Genomic DNA, 13865 nt, shown 5'->3' with positions numbered 1-13865 from the left:
GAAACACTCTTTTTGTAGAAAATGCAAGTGGAGATTCGGAGCGCTAAGAGGGTAATAGTGGAAAAAGGAATATATTCAAATATAAACTACACAGTAGCATTCTGTGAAAATTCTTTCTGTTCTGTGCATTCAACTAACAGAGTTGAACCTTACTTTTGATTGAGCCGTTCTGAAACACTCTTTCTGTAGTAACTGCTATTGGACATGCTAAGCGCTAAGAGGCCTACATTGGGAAAAAGAATATCTTCAAATAAAAACTACACAGATGCATTCTGTGAAACTTATTTCTGATCTGTAAATTCAGTTAACAGATATAAAACATATTTTTGATTGAGCAGTTATGAAACACTCTTTTTGTAGAAAATGCAAGTGGAGATTCGGAGCGCTAAGAGGGTAACAGTGGAAAAAGGAATGTCTTCAAATATAAACTACACAGAATCATTCGGTGAAACTTCTTTCTGATCTGTGCATTCAGCTAACAGAGTTAAACCATACTTTTGATTGAGCAGATCTGAACACTCTTTCTGTAGAAAATGCAACTGGACATTTGGAGCGCTAAGAGCGTAGTAGTGGAAAAAGGAATATATTCAAATATAAACTACACAGAAGCATTCTGTGAAACTTCTTTCTGATCTGAGCATTCAGCTAACAGAGTTAAACCATACTTTTGATTGAGCAGTTTTGAAACACTCTGTCTGTAGAAAATGCAACTAGACATTCGTAGCGCTAAGTGGGTAATAGTGGAAAAAAGAATATGTTCAAATATAAACTACACAGAAGCATTGTATGAAACTTCTTTCTGTTCTGTGCATTCAACTAACAGAGTTGAACCTTACTTTTGATTGAGCCGTTCTGAAACACTCTTTCTGTAGAAACTGCAATTGGACATTCTGAGCGCTAAGAGGCCTATATTGGGAAAAAGAATGTCTACAAATAAAAACTACACAGAAGAATTGTGTGAAACTTCTTTCTGTTCTGTTTGTTCAACTAAAAGAGTTGAACCTTAGTTTTGATTGAGCCGTTCTGAAACACTCTTTCTGTAGAAAATGCAATTGGAGATTCGGAGCGCTAAGAGGGTAATAGTGGAAAAAGGAATGTCTCCAAATATAAACTACACAGAATCATTCTGTGAAACTTATTTCTGATCTGTGCATTCAGCTAACAGAGTTAAACCATACTTTTGATTGAGCAGATCTGAACACTCTTTCTGTAGAAAATGCAACTGGACATTTGGAGCGCTAAGAGAGTAGTAGTGGAAAAAGGAATATATTCAAATATAAACTACACAGAAGCATTCTGTGAAACTTCTTTCTGATCTGAGCATTCAGCTAACAGAGTTAAACCATACTTTTGATTGAGCAGTTTTGAAACACTCTGTCTGTAGAAAATGCAACTGGACATTCCTAGCGCTAAGTGGGTAATAGTGGAAAAAAGAATATGTTCAAATATAAACTACACAGAAGCATTGTATGAAACTTCTTTCTGTTCTGTGCATTCAACTAACAGAGTTGAACCTTACTTTTGATTGAGCCTTTCTGAAACTCTCTTTCTGTAGAAACTGCAATTGGACATTCTGAGCGCTAAGAGGCCTCTATTGGGAAAAATAATATCTTCAAATAAAAACTACACAGAAGCATTGTGTGAAACTTATTTCTGATATGTTCATTAAGCTAACAGAGTTAAACCATACTTTTGATTGCGCAGTTCTGAACACTCTTTCTTTAGAAAATGCAAGTGGACATTCGGAGCGCTAAGAGGGTAATAGTGGAAAAAGGAATATATTCAAATATAAACTACACAGTAGCATTCTGTGAAATTTCTTTCTGTTCTGTGCATTCAACTAACCGAGTTGAACCTTACTTTTGATTGAGCCGTTCTGAAACACTCTTTCTGTAGAAACTGCAATTGGACATGCTAAGCGCTAAGAGGCCTACATTGGGAAAAAGAATATCTTCAAATAAAAACTACACAGATGCATTCTGTGAAACTTATTTCTGATCTGTAAATTCAGTTAACAGAGATAAAACATATTTTTGATTGAGCAGTTATGAAACACACTTTTTGTAGAAAATGCAAGTGGAGATTCGGAGCGCTAAGAGGGTAATAGTGGAAAAAGGAATGTCTTCAAATATAAACTACACAGAATCATTCGGTGAAACTTCTTTCTGATCTGTGCACTCAGCTAACAGAGTTAAACCATACTTTTGATTGAGCAGATCTGAACACTCTTTCTGTTGAAAATGCAACTGGACATTTGGAGCGCTAAGAGCGTAGTAGTGGAAAAAGGAATATATTCAAATATAAACTACACAGAAGCATTCTGTGAAACTTCTTTCTGATCTGAGCATTCAGCTAACAGAGTTAAACCATACTTTTGATTGAGCAGTTTTGAAACACTCTGTCTGTAGAAAATGCAACTGGACATTCGTAGCGCTAAGTGGGTAATAGTGGAAAAAAGAATATGTTCAAATATAAACTACACAGAAGCATTGTATGAAACTTCTTTCTGTTCTGTGCATTCAACTAACAGAGTTGAACCTTACTTTTGATTGAGCCGTTCTGAAACACTCTTTCTGTAGAAACTGCAATTGGACATTCTGAGCGCTAAGAGGCCTATATTGGGAAAAAGAATGTCTACAAATAATAACTACACAGAAGAATTGTGTGAAACTTCTTTCTGTTCTGTTTGTTCAACTAAAAGAGTTGAACCTTAGTTTTGATTGAGCCGTTCTGAAAGACTATTTCTGTAGAAAATGCAAGTGGAGATTCGGAGCGCTAAGAGCGTAATAGTGGAAAAAGGAATGTCTCCAAATATAAACTACACAGAATCATTCTGTGAAACTTCTTTCTGATCTGTGCATTCAGCTAACAGAGTTAAACCATACCTTTGATTGAGCAGATCTGAACACTCTTTCTGTAGAAAATGCAACTGGACATTTGGAGCGCTAAGAGAGTAGTAGTGGAAAAAGGAATATATTCAAATATAAACTACACAGAAGCATTCTGTGAAACTTCTTTCTGATCTGAGCATTCAGCTAACAGAGTTAAACCATACTTTTGATTGAGCAGTTTTGAAACACTCTGTCTGTAGAAAATGCAACTGGACATTCGTAGCGCTAAGTGGGTAATAGTGGAAAAAAGATTATGTTCAAATATAAACTACACAGAAGCATTGTATGAAACTTCTTTCTGTTCTGGGCATTCAACTAACAGAGTTGAACCTTACTTTTGATTGAGCCTTTCTGAAACACTCTTTCTGTAGAATCTTAATTGGACATTCTGAGCGCTAAGAGGCATATATTGGGAAAAATAATATCTTCAAATAAAAACTACACAGAAGCATTGTGTGAAACTTATTTCTGATATGTTCATTAAGCTAACAGAGTTAAACCATACTTTTGATTGCGCAGTTCTGAACACTCTTTCTGTAGAAAATGCAAGTGGACATTCGGAGCGCTAAGAGGGTAATAGTGGAAAAAGGAATATATTCAAATATAAACTACACAGTAGCATTCTGTGAAAATTCTTTCTGTTCTGTGCATTCAACTAACAGAGTTGAACCTTACTTTTGATTGAGCCGTTCTGAAACACTCTTTCTGTAGAAACTGCAATTGGACATGTTAAGCGCTAAGAGGCCTACATTGGGAAAAAGAATATCTTCAAATAAAAACTACACAGATGCATTCTGTGAAACTTATTTCTGATCTGTAAATTCAGTTAACAGAGATAAAACATATTTTTGATTGAGCAGTTATGAAACACTCTTTTTGTAGAAAATGCAAGTGGAGATTCGGAGCGCTAAGAGGGTAACAGTGGAAAAAGGAATGTCTTCAAATATAAACTACACAGAATCATTCGGTGAAACTTCTTTCTGATCTGTGCATTCAGCTAACAGAGTTAAACCATACTTTTGATTGAGCAGATCTGAACACTCTTTCTGTAGAAAATGCAACTGGACATTTGGAGCGCTAAGAGCGTAGTAGTGGAAAAAGGAATATATTCAAATATAAACTACACAGAAGCATTCTGTGAAACTTCTTTCTGATCTGAGCATTCAGCTAACAGAGTTAAACCATACTTTTGATTGAGCAGTTTTGAAACACTCTGTCTGTAGAAAATGCAACTAGACATTCGTAGCGCTAAGTGGGTAATAGTGGAAAAAAGAATATGTTCAAATATAAACTACACAGAAGCATTGTATGAAACTTCTTTCTGTTCTGTGCATTCAACTAACAGAGTTGAACCTTACTTTTGATTGAGCCGTTCTGAAACACTCTTTCTGTAGAAACTGCAATTGGACATTCTGAGCGCTAAGAGGCCTATATTGGGAAAAAGAATGTCTACAAATAAAAACTACACAGAAGAATTGTGTGAAACTTCTTTCTGTTCTGTTTGTTCAACTAAAAGAGTTGAACCTTAGTTTTGATTGAGCCGTTCTGAAACACTCTTTCTGTAGAAAATGCAATTGGAGATTCGGAGCGCTAAGAGGGTAATAGTGGAAAAAGGAATGTCTCCAAATATAAACTACACAGAATCATTCTGTGAAACTTATTTCTGATCTGTGCATTCAGCTAACAGAGTTAAACCATACTTTTGATTGAGCAGATCTGAACACTCTTTCTGTAGAAAATGCAACTGGACATTTGGAGCGCTAAGAGAGTAGTAGTGGAAAAAGGAATATATTCAAATATAAACTACACAGAAGCATTCTGTGAAACTTCTTTCTGATCTGAGCATTCAGCTAACAGAGTTAAACCATACTTTTGATTGAGCAGTTTTGAAACACTCTGTCTGTAGAAAATGCAACTGGACATTCCTAGCGCTAAGTGGGTAATAGTGGAAAAAAGAATATGTTCAAATATAAACTACACAGAAGCATTGTATGAAACTTCTTTCTGTTCTGTGCATTCAACTAACAGAGTTGAACCTTACTTTTGATTGAGCCTTTCTGAAACTCTCTTTCTGTAGAAACTGCAATTGGACATTCTGAGCGCTAAGAGGCCTCTATTGGGAAAAATAATATCTTCAAATAAAAACTACACAGAAGCATTGTGTGAAACTTATTTCTGATATGTTCATTAAGCTAACAGAGTTAAACCATACTTTTGATTGCGCAGTTCTGAACACTCTTTCTTTAGAAAATGCAAGTGGACATTCGGAGCGCTAAGAGGGTAATAGTGGAAAAAGGAATATATTCAAATATAAACTACACAGTAGCATTCTGTGAAATTTCTTTCTGTTCTGTGCATTCAACTAACCGAGTTGAACCTTACTTTTGATTGAGCCGTTCTGAAACACTCTTTCTGTAGAAACTGCAATTGGACATGCTAAGCGCTAAGAGGCCTACATTGGGAAAAAGAATATCTTCAAATAAAAACTACACAGATGCATTCTGTGAAACTTATTTCTGATCTGTAAATTCAGTTAACAGAGATAAAACATATTTTTGATTGAGCAGTTATGAAACACACTTTTTGTAGAAAATGCAAGTGGAGATTCGGAGCGCTAAGAGGGTAATAGTGGAAAAAGGAATGTCTTCAAATATAAACTACACAGAATCATTCGGTGAAACTTCTTTCTGATCTGTGCACTCAGCTAACAGAGTTAAACCATACTTTTGATTGAGCAGATCTGAACACTCTTTCTGTTGAAAATGCAACTGGACATTTGGAGCGCTAAGAGCGTAGTAGTGGAAAAAGGAATATATTCAAATATAAACTACACAGAAGCATTCTGTGAAACTTCTTTCTGATCTGAGCATTCAGCTAACAGAGTTAAACCATACTTTTGATTGAGCAGTTTTGAAACACTCTGTCTGTAGAAAATGCAACTGGACATTCGTAGCGCTAAGTGGGTAATAGTGGAAAAAAGAATATGTTCAAATATAAACTACACAGAAGCATTGTATGAAACTTCTTTCTGTTCTGTGCATTCAACTAACAGAGTTGAACCTTACTTTTGATTGAGCCGTTCTGAAACACTCTTTCTGTAGAAACTGCAATTGGACATTCTGAGCGCTAAGAGGCCTATATTGGGAAAAAGAATGTCTACAAATAAAAACTACACAGAAGAATTGTGTGAAACTTCTTTCTGTTCTGTTTGTTCAACTAAAAGAGTTGAACCTTAGTTTTGATTGAGCCGTTCTGAAAGACTATTTCTGTAGAAAATGCAAGTGGAGATTCGGAGCGCTAAGAGCGTAATAGTGGAAAAAGGAATGTCTCCAAATATAAACTACACAGAATCATTCTGTGAAACTTCTTTCTGATCTGTGCATTCAGCTAACAGAGTTAAACCATACCTTTGATTGAGCAGATCTGAACACTCTTTCTGTAGAAAATGCAACTGGACATTTGGAGCGCTAAGAGAGTAGTAGTGGAAAAAGGAATATATTCAAATATAAACTACACAGAAGCATTCTGTGAAACTTCTTTCTGATCTGAGCATTCAGCTAACAGAGTTAAACCATACTTTTGATTGAGCAGTTTTGAAACACTCTGTCTGTAGAAAATGCAACTGGACATTCGTAGCGCTAAGTGGGTAATAGTGGAAAAAAGATTATGTTCAAATATAAACTACACAGAAGCATTGTATGAAACTTCTTTCTGTTCTGGGCATTCAACTAACAGAGTTGAACCTTACTTTTGATTGAGCCTTTCTGAAACACTCTTTCTGTAGAATCTTAATTGGACATTCTGAGCGCTAAGAGGCATATATTGGGAAAAATAATATCTTCAAATAAAAACTACACAGAAGCATTGTGTGAAACTTATTTCTGATATGTTCATTAAGCTAACAGAGTTAAACCATACTTTTGATTGCGCAGTTCTGAACACTCTTTCTGTAGAAAATGCAAGTGGACATTCGGAGCGCTAAGAGGGTAATAGTGGAAAAAGGAATATATTCAAATATAAACTACACAGTAGCATTCTGTGAAAATTCTTTCTGTTCTGTGCATTCAACTAACAGAGTTGAACCTTACTTTTGATTGAGCCGTTCTGAAACACTCTTTCTGTAGAAACTGCAATTGGACATGTTAAGCGCTAAGAGGCCTACATTGGGAAAAAGAATATCTTCAAATAAAAACTACACAGATGCATTCTGTGAAACTTATTTCTGATCTGTAAATTCAGTTAACAGAGATAAAACATATTTTTGATTGAGCAGTTATGAAACACTCTTTTTGTAGAAAATGCAAGTGGAGATTCGGAGCGCTAAGAGGGTAATAGTGGAAAAAGGAATGTCTTCAAATATAAACTACACAGAATCATTCGGTGAAACTTCTTTCTGATCTGTGCATTCAGCTAACAGAGTTAAAACATACTTTTGATTGAGCAGATCTGAACACTCTTTCTGTTGAAAATGCAACTGGACATTTGGAGCGCTAAGAGCGTAGTAGTGGAAAAAGGAATATATTCAAATATAAACTACACAGAAGCATTCTGTGAAACTTCTTTCTGATCTGAGCATTCAGCTAACAGAGTTAAACCATACTTTTGATTGAGCAGTTTTGAAACACTCTGTCTGTAGAAAATGCAACTGGACATTCGTAGCGCTAAGTGGGTAATAGTTGAAAAAAGAATATGTTCAAATATAAACTACACAGAAGCATTGTATGAAACTTCTTTCTGTTCTGTGCATTCAACTAACAGAGTTGAAATTACTTTTGATTGAGCCTTTCTGAAACACTCTTTCTGTAGAAACTGCAATTGGACATTCTGAGCGCTAAGAGGCCTATATTGGGAAAAATAATATCTTCAAATAAAAACTACACAGAAGCATTGTGTGAAACTTATTTCTGATATGTTCATTAAGCTAACAGAGTTAAACCATACTTTTGATTGCGCAGTTCTGAACACTCTTTCTGTAGAAAATGCAAGTGGACATTCGGAGCGCTAAGAGGGTAATAGTGGAAAAAGGAATATATTCAAATATAAACTACACAGTAGCATTCTGTGAAAATACTTTCTGTTCTGTGCATTCAACTAACAGAGTTGAACCTTACTTTTGATTGAGCCGTTCTGAAACACTCTTTCTGTAGAAACTGCAATTGGACATGCTAAGCGCTAAGAGGCCTACATTGGGAAAAAGAATATCTTCAAATAAAAACTACACAGATGCATTCTGTGAAACTTATTTCTGATCTGTAAATTCAGTTAAGAGAGATAAAACATATTTTTGATTGAGCAGTTATGAAACACTCTTTTTGTAGAAAATGCAAGTGGAGATTCGGAGCGCTAAGAGGGTAATAGTGGAAAAAGGAATGTCTTCAAATATAAACTACACAGAATCATTCGGTGAAACTTCTTTCTGATCTGTGCATTCAGCTAACAGAGTTAAACCATACTTTTGATTGAGCAGATCTGAACACTCTTTCTGTTGAAAATGCAACTGGACATTTGGAGCGCTAAGAGCGTAGTTGTGGAAAAAGGAATATATTCAAATATAAACTACACAGAAGCATTCTGTGAAACTTCTTTCTGATCTGAGCATTCAGCTAACAGAGTTAAACCATACTTTTGATTGAGCAGTTTTGAAACACTCTGTCTGTAGAAAATGCAACTGGACATTCGTAGCGCTAAGTGGGTAATAGTGGATAAAAGTATATGTTCAAATATAAACTACACAGAAGCATTGTATGAAACTTTTTCTGTTCTGTGCATTCAACTAACAGAGTTGAACCTTACTTTTGATTGAGCCTTTCTGAAACACTCTTTCTGTAGAAACTGCAATTGGACATTCTGAGCGCTAAGAGGCCTATATTGGGATAAAGAATGTCTACAAATAAAAACTACACAGAAGAATTGTGTGAAACTTCTTTCTGTTCTGTTTGTTCAACTAAAAGAGTTGAACCTTAGTTTTGACTGAGCCGTTCTGAAAAACTCTTTCTGTAGAAAATGCAAGTGGAGATTCGGAGCGCTAAGAGGGTAATAGTGGAAAAAGTAATGTCTCCAAATATAAACTACACAGAATCATTCTGTGAAATTTCTTTCTGATCTGAGCATTCAGCTAACAGAGTTAAACCATACTTTTGATTGAGCAGATCTGAGCACTCTTTCTGTAGAAAATGCAACTGGACATTTGGAGCGCTAAGAGAGTAGTAGTGGAAAAAGGAATATATTCAAATATAAACTACACAGAAGCATTCTGTGAAACTTCTTTCTGATCTGAGCATTCAGCTAACAGAGTTAAACCATACTTTTGATTGAGCAGTTTTGAAACACTCTGTCTGTAGAATATGCAACTGGACATTCGTAGCGCTAAGTGGGTAATAGTGGAAAAAAGAATATGTTCAAATATAAACTACACAGAAGCATTGTATGAAACTTCTTTCTGTTCTGTTCATTCAACTAACAGAGTTGAACCTTACTTTTGATTGAGCCTTTCTGAAACACTCTTTCTGTAGAAACTGCAATTGGACATTCTGAGCGCTAAGAGGCCTATACTGGGAAAAATAATATCTTCAAATAAAAACTACACAGAAGCATTGTGTGAAACTTATTTCTGATATGTTCATTAAGCTAACAGAGTTAAACCATACTTTTGATTGCGCAGTTCTGAACACTCTTTCTGTAGAAAATGCAAGTGGACATTGGGGCGCTAAGAGGGTAATAGTGGAAAAAGGAATATATTCAAATATAAACTACACAGTAGCATTCTGTGAAAATTCTTTCTGTTCTGTGCATTCAACTAACAGAGTTGAACCTTACTTTTGATTGAGCCGTTCTGAAACACTCTTTCTGTAGAAACTGCAATTGGACATGCTAAGCGCTAAGAGGCCTACATTGGGAAAAAGAATATCTTCAAATAAAAACTACACAGATGCATTCTGTGAAACTTATTTCTGATCTGTAAATTCAGTTAACAGAGATAAAAGATATTTTTGATTGAGCAGTTATGAAACACTCTTTTTGTAGAAAATGCAAGTGGAGATTCGGAGCGCTAAGAGGGTAATAGTGGAAAAAGGAATGTCTTCAAATATAAACTACACAGAATCATTCGGTGAAACTTCTTTCTGATCTGTGCATTCAGCTAACAGAGTTAAACCATACTTTTGATTGAGCAGATCTGAACACTCTTTCTGTAGAAAATGCAACTGGACATTTGGAGCGCTAAGAGCGTAGTAGTGGAAAAAGGAATATATTCAAATATAAACTACACAGAAGCATTCTGTGAAACTTCTTTCTGATCTGAGCATTCAGCTAACAGAGTTAAACCATACTTTTGATTGAGCAGTTTTGAAACACTCTGTCTGTAGAAAATGCAACTGGACATTCGTAGCGCTAAGTGGGTAATAGTGGAAAAAAGAATATGTTCAAATATAAACTACACAGAAGCATTGTATGAAACTTCTTTCTGTTCTGTGCATTCAACTAACAGAGTTGAACCTTACTTTTGATTGAGCCGTTCTGAAACACTCTTTCTGTAGAAACTACAATTGGACATTCTGAGCGCTAAGAGGCCTATATTGGGAAAAAGAATGTCTACAAATAAAAACTACACAGAAGAATTGTGTGAAACTACTTTCTGTTCTGATTGTTCAACTAAAAGAGTTGAACCTTAGTTTTGATTGAGCCGTTCTGAAACAGTCTTTCTGTAGAAAATGCAAGTGGAGATTCGGAGCGCTAAGAAGGTAATAGTGGAAAAAGGAATGTCTCCAAATATAAACTACACAGAATCATTCTGTGAAACTTCTTTCTGATCTGTGCATTCAGCTAACAGAGTTAAACCATACTTTTGATTGAGCAGATCTGAACTCTCTTTCTGTAGAAAATGCAACTGGCATTTGGAGCGCTAAGAGAGTAGTAGTGGAAAAAGGAATATATTCAAATATAAACTACACAGAAGCATTCTGTGAAACTTCTTTCTGATCTGAGCATTCAGCTAACAGAGTTAAACCATACTTTTGATTGAGCAGTTTTGAAACACTCTGTCTGTAGAAAATGCAACTGGACATTCGTAGCGCTAAGTTGGTAATAGGGGAAAAAAGAATATGTTCAAATATAAACTACACAGAAGCATTGTATGAAACTTCTTTCTGTTCTGTGCATTCAACTAACAGAGGTAAACCTTACTTTTGACTGAGACTTTCTGAAACACTCTTTCTGTAGAAACTGCAGTTGGACATTCTGAGCGCTAAGAGGCCTCTATTGGGAAAAATAATATCTTCAAATAAAAACTACACAGAAGCATTGTGTGAAACTTATTTCTGATATGTTCATTAAGCTAACAGAGTTAAACCATACTTTTGATTGCGCAGTTCTGAACACTCTTTCTGTAGAAAATGCAAGTGGACATTCGGAGCGCTAAGAGGGTAATAGTGGAAAAAGGAATATATTCAAATATAAACTACACAGTAGCATTCTGTGAAAATTCTTTCTGTTCTGTGCATTCAACTAACAGAGTTGAACCTTACTTTTGATTGAGCCGTTCTGAAACACTCTTTCTGTAGAAACTGCAATTGGACATGCTAAGCGCTAAGAGGCCTACATTGGGAAAAAGAATATCTTCAAATAAAAATTACACAGATGCATTCTGTGAAACTTATTTCTGATCTGTAAATTCAGTTAACAGAGATAAAACATATTTTTGATTGAGCAGTTATGAAACACTCTTTTTGTAGAAAATGCAAGTGGAGATTCGGAGCGCTAAGAGGGTAATAGTGGAAAAAGGAATGTCTTCAAATATAAACTACACAGAATCATTCGGTGAAACTTCTTTCTGATCTGTGCATTCAGCTAACAGAGTTAAACCATACTTTTGATTGAGCAGATCTGAACACTCTTTCTGTTGAAAATGCAACTGGACATTTGGAGCGCTAAGAGCGTAGTAGTGGAAAAAGGAATATATTCAAATATAAACTACACAGAAGCATTTTGTGAAACTTCTTTCTGATGTGAGCATTCAGCTAACAGAGTTAAACCATACTTTTGATTGAGCAGTTTTGAAACACTCTGTCTGTAGAAAATGCAACTGGACATTCGTAGCGCTAAGTGGGTAATAGTGGAAAAAAGAATATGTTCAAATATAAACTACACAGAAGCATTGTATGAAACTTCTTTCTGTTCTGTGCATTCAACTAACAGAGTTGAACCTTACTTTTGATTGAGCCGTTCTGAAACACTCTTTCTGTAGAAACTGCAATTGGACATTCTGAGCGCTAAGAGGCCTATATTGGGAAAAAGAATATCTACAAATAAAAACTACAAAGAAGAATTGAGTGAAACTACTTTCTGTTATGATTGTTCAACTAAAAGAGTTGAACCTTACTTTTGATTGAGCCGTTCTGAAACACTCTTTCTGTAGAAAATGCAAGTGGAGATTCGGAGCGCTAAGTAGGTAATAGTGGAAAAAGGAATGTCTCCAAATATAAACTACACAGAATCATTCTGTGAAACTTCTTTCTGATCTGTGCATTCAGCTAACAGAGTTAAACCATACTTTTGATTGAGCAGATCTGAACACTCTTTCTGTAGAAAATGCAACTGGACATTTGGAGCGCTAAGAGAGTAGTAGTGGAAAAAGGAACATATTCAAATATAAACTACACAGAAGCATTCTGTGAAACTTCTTTCTGATCTGAACATTCAGCTAACAGAGTTAAACCATACTTTGGATTGAGCAGTTTTGAAACACTCTGTCTGTAGAAAATGCAACTGGACATTCGTAGCGCTAAGTGGGTAATAGGGGAAAAAAGAATATGTTCAAATATAAACTACACAGAAGCATTGTATGAAACTTCTTTCTGTTCTGTGCATTCAACTAACAGAGTTGAACCTTACTTTTGACTGAGCCTTTCTGAAACACTCTTTCTGTAGAAACTGCAATTGGACATTCTGAGCGCTAAGAGGCCTATATTGGGAAAAATAATATCTTCAAATAAAAACTACACAGAAGCATTGAGTGAAACTTATTTCTGATATGTTCATTAAGTTAACAGAGTTAAACCATACTTTTGATTGCGCATTTCTGAACACTCTTTCTGTAGAAAATGCAAGTGGACATTCGGAGCGCTAAGAGGGTAATAGTGGAAAAAGGAATATATTCAAATATAAACTACACAGTAGCATTCTGTGAAAATTCTTTCTGTTCTGTGCCTTCAACTAACAGAGTTGAACCTTACATTTGATTGAGCCGTTCTGAAACCCTCTTTCGGTAGAAACTGCAATTGGACATGCAAAGCGCTAAGAGGCCTACATTGGGAAAAAGAATATCTTCAAATAAAAACTACACAGATGCATTCTGTGAAACTTATTTCTGATCTGCAAATTCAGTTAACAGAGATAAAACATATTTTTGATTGAGCAGTTATGAAACACTCTTTTTGTAGAAAATGCAAGTGGAGATTCGGAGCGCTAAGAGGGTAATAGTGGAAAAAGGAATGTCTTCAAATATAAACTACACAGAATCATTCGGTGAAACTTCTTTCTGATCTGTGCATTCAGCTAACAGAGTTAAACCATACTTTTGATTGAGCAGATCTGAACACTCTTTCTGTTGAAAATGCAACTGGACATTTGGAGCGCTAAGAGCGTAGTAGTGGAAAAAGGAATATATTCAAATATAAACTACACAGAAGCATTCTGTGAAACTTCTTTCTGATCTGAGCATACAGCTAACAGAGTTAAACCATACTTTTGATTGAGCAGTTTTGAAACACTCTGTCTGTAGAAAATGCAACTGGACATTCGTAGCGCTATGTGGGAAATAGTGGAAAAGAGAATATGTTCAAATATAAACTACACAGAAGCATTGTATGAAACTTCTTTCTGTTCTGTGCATTCAACTAACAGAGTTGAACCTTACTTTTGATTGAGCCGTTCTGAAACACTCTTTCTGTAGAAACTGCAATTGGACATTCTGAGCGC

This window comes from Symphalangus syndactylus, chromosome 3, assembly GCF_028878055.3.
Source record: "Symphalangus syndactylus isolate Jambi chromosome 3, NHGRI_mSymSyn1-v2.1_pri, whole genome shotgun sequence".
Classification (NCBI taxonomy): Eukaryota; Metazoa; Chordata; class Mammalia; order Primates; family Hylobatidae; genus Symphalangus; species Symphalangus syndactylus.
This window is presented reverse-complemented; position numbering follows the sequence as displayed.